Here is a 3,882-nt window from a genome sequence, read left to right as displayed (position 1 = left end):
GCCAGCCGGGCTGCGGCAATTCTGCACTTGATATTACATCTTAGGGAGTTAGAACGAGCTGTAATAGTTTGGTTGGTTGTTTGACTAAAACACAGACTAAAATTAGGTAGCCCATAGTGAGTGAATTGTAAATACCAGACTGCTTTGGTATAATGTATAGGAAGGGGTCCAAAATCTTAGTAAGACTGGAATGTTAGAGTGAATTTATCATCTAAGATCTATTCACTCTAGCTTAGAGGGTCCCGAAGACACATCTTTCACCAATATTGAAAGAAATAAATTCACAAGGAGAGGCCCCAGTACCCTTGATGAGTTTCATAATCACTTTTCTATATATTACAGAAATGAGAATTGTAAGTGTCATGAGTGTTTCCTCTTTATTTTGTTGTTAATACATGTCTGTGTATGTGTCTGTGTGTGTAGCAAATATCTTTATTTTTTTCTTTCTTGTGCAATATAAGATGTATTGACTTTATGTCATCATATTTAAGTGCTGTTGATTTTATATTATATCAAGGAGAGGGACAAAGGATTTTACTCAAGGATTTTACCTTCTCTCCCAGAGAAGAGGTTAGTGTGTTTGCAGTTGTACACAGAACATTTGTATCAGGTTAGGCTGAATAATGACCTTGTCATTGTCTATTAAGTATGGTTCATGGAGATGCATGTGAGTGCCAAGTTGACAAGGAGTGACAACCAGCTTGACATTACCAACATGTATGGAACACTCCAATGCACAACAGAGTGTAAATTATTTTCAAAAGTAAATGGGCCATTCACCAAGTTAGGTCAAACTCTGGGCCATAAAATAAATCTCAATAAATTTAAAAGGATTAAAATCCTATAAAGTATATTGTCTAACCAAAGTGGAATTGAAATAGAAATCAATAATAGAAAAATATCTAGAACTCTCCAAAATATCAGAGAAATTAAATGTTATTAAATGAAACAAGTCAGTGTTTCACTAAAGCTCCTTAACCTCAAGATCAAACTTTAGGAATCTCATTTCCAGGTGGGAATATCCATGAATGCACATGTGCGTGCGTGCACACACACACACACACACACACACACAATAGAGTCATGGAATAATAGAACACTAAAAATTTGTTTCCATCTATTTTGCATCAGTTGGAAAAATCATTTTAAATAGCTGAATCTTTTTGAAAAAAGCTACAGAAATTAGATGTTGCACATTTTTATTTTAGATCTTATCCTGAATGTGATCTTATCCTGAATGTTGGCTTCTGCAGAATAGTACTAAAGACCCTATGTCAGTGAGAAGTGTCATTACCATCACAATACCTAAGAATAGTGGTAACAGCATTAGCTACTAAACTGAAGGACTTGGGTTTGAATACTGGTTCCTCCACTTGATATCATTGTGAACTTAGGCAATTTTCTTATCCTCTCTATGCCTCAGTTTCTTCATTTGTAAAATGAGGCTTATTACATTATTTACATAAAGTATGGCTGTGCTGGTTAAATAGTTTATGTAAAATTATCACAGCAGTTAGTAGCATGCGATAAGCACGATATGAGTTTTAGTTTTAAATGTTAATATTGTTCTTCTCTAGCATTCAGATCTCATGATATGATTAATGTCCTTGTAAGAGGGGAAAAACAGAGACCCCTCTCTTTCCATCATAAAAAGACATAGAAGGTGGCCTTCGCAAACCAGAAAGCAGACTTTCAACAGACACCAAATCTTCCACCATCTGGATCTTGGATTTTCCAACCTTCAAAACTTTTGAGTATTTGTTGATCAAGCCACCCAGTCTGTGGCAGTTTGTTGTAGCCTCCTGAATGGACTAAGGCAGTCTCCTTTCTCCCACCAAAATGGGAAAGAGCATTCACTGAATATCATAATTCCCATCTACATCCAAAGGAACTGATAGCTGTAGACATCTTAGTATTTCAAGTGGTAGCATCAAATCTTTAAAAAAACTAGCATCCTAATATCAACTTCCCTAGGACTTGGGCTTATTTGTCAATGTTGTTTAGATCTCAGAAAGCTTCTTCCTTAAGCCTTCTGCCTCTCTCTACCACAGTTCTCAATAGTGAGCTTCCTTATCCTCAATCCATCATCACAGAGGTGTGAGAGGAAATTTCCTATCTATAATCAAAAGAAGGAAGAAACAGTATTTGGAGGGACATGTTTCCTATAGCAGGAAATCCCAAGCTAGCACTTCAGAACACGAGCCCTAAAGGAGTAGCAAGAGACCACCCCTACACAAGCCCTTAGGCAAGACATAGCAGAAACAAAATCCACAGGCTTACTGGACAGCAAAGGGACCAGCTCTGTGGTAAATAGGATAAATGCTACCCTGGGAGACCAAAGAGCCATTTCCAGACTACACCTTTTGCTATCTAGCTATATCACTAGGGAAAAGTGGCTATAAAATGGACATTTTATTGAGCATACACAACCAGTCAACTGAGCATTGGGTACATAGAATGATATATGTCATATCTCTATCATTACCATGTTAGAGGAGATTTGGGGACTAGACCTCCTCAAATGTGCATTTCTCTGTCATATTAATGAATTTGTGTTCTGTGTTCATGTTAAGGAGCAATCATGCTAAGGAGACTTAAGATACTTTGGAAGGTTCATTATGATCATACAAAGCTCTTGACCCTCTAGCCACAAGAGTCCATCAGTGAGTTTGTCTGCCGTGTTATATCATGCCTAACTTCAGGAGTTGCTCTTGATGCTATCTGTGCAGAGACGAGTGTCTGCACATGGAACTCAGTGGTGGCCACTTACTAAATATTATCCTAATGCACACTTGGGTTGTGTGTAGTCTAATGATACACTAGCCCTGAGCCTTTCATGTTAATTACTTTCTCTTGAAGATGTCAGGCAAAACTGCCCTTTGATCAGAAAATTCCATTCACTATTGCTGAAAATTCCTTTGACCTCTCTGTGTCCCCAGCTCACTTGGTCTGCTGATTATTATGCAATGGGTCTTCAAGTCAGCACTATATATTCTTTATTTTTCCATGTCATTTTTCACTTCCTTGGGTGTCACTGATTTTTCATGTATCTAAGGCCACTCCCATGAAATTCAGTACAAGTCTCCTCTTATAGGGATGCATGCAAGTAACAGATAAGAGAGCAAAGCAGTTCTTTCTGTTTATCTTTTCACAGGAAATTATTCTCAGCCTATGAATCAAAAAGAACACTTTAATGTTCTTTCTTCTCCAGCCCACCTTGTCACCTCCAGCCCACCCCTTCTGAAATGACGACAGTCTTTCCATCTGGTCTTGTTAACCCTTGGCTGAAAAAGCAAATTTTTCTAAGAGATTGATGCTTTAAGTGTAAATTTGGAGGTCTGCCTTCAGAGCCTGACAGGAATAAATAAAAAGACAAATTGTAGGTCTTTGGTTGTCACAGCAGGGACTCCGATCCTCACATCAGCTTTCTTGTCCTCAAATGTGCAAACTGCCTGAAAGACCAAGGTAATTGAAAAACAGGCATAAACCTCTCTGGTTCCTCTGATATTGATGGAAATTGCCTCCTACTGAGGTTGCTTTGTGGCTTAATGCTCTGAAAGAGAAACAGGTCATTCGTTTCAAATGCAAGAATTGAATACACTATAACTAGTCTATCAGGGAAATCTCAGGGGATTAGTAGGTAGCAGAACTGAGTGGTTGCTCAGTTTTTCCAATCCCATCCTAAGAATGGCCCAAACTCTCACCCAACTGTCATGTATATCTAAAAAGAACAAATAAAACAAAATTTAAAACGAAATAAATTTTTCAAAAAGATTTAATTGTTTTTAAAAAACCATGTTCAAACTCACTCCCCTCATTCTGTCTCTTCCCTCTCCACTCTCCTCTCTCCTCTGCTCTCCTTTTTTTTTCCTCCTCCCTTCT

This window comes from Marmota monax, unplaced genomic scaffold (assembly GCF_021218885.2).
Source record: "Marmota monax isolate L192 unplaced genomic scaffold, Marmota_monax_Labrador192_F-V1.1 WCK01_AAM20220418_F8-fsc00120, whole genome shotgun sequence".
NCBI lineage: Eukaryota > Metazoa > Chordata > Mammalia > Rodentia > Sciuridae > Marmota > Marmota monax.
Note: the sequence above shows the minus strand (reverse complement) of the source record.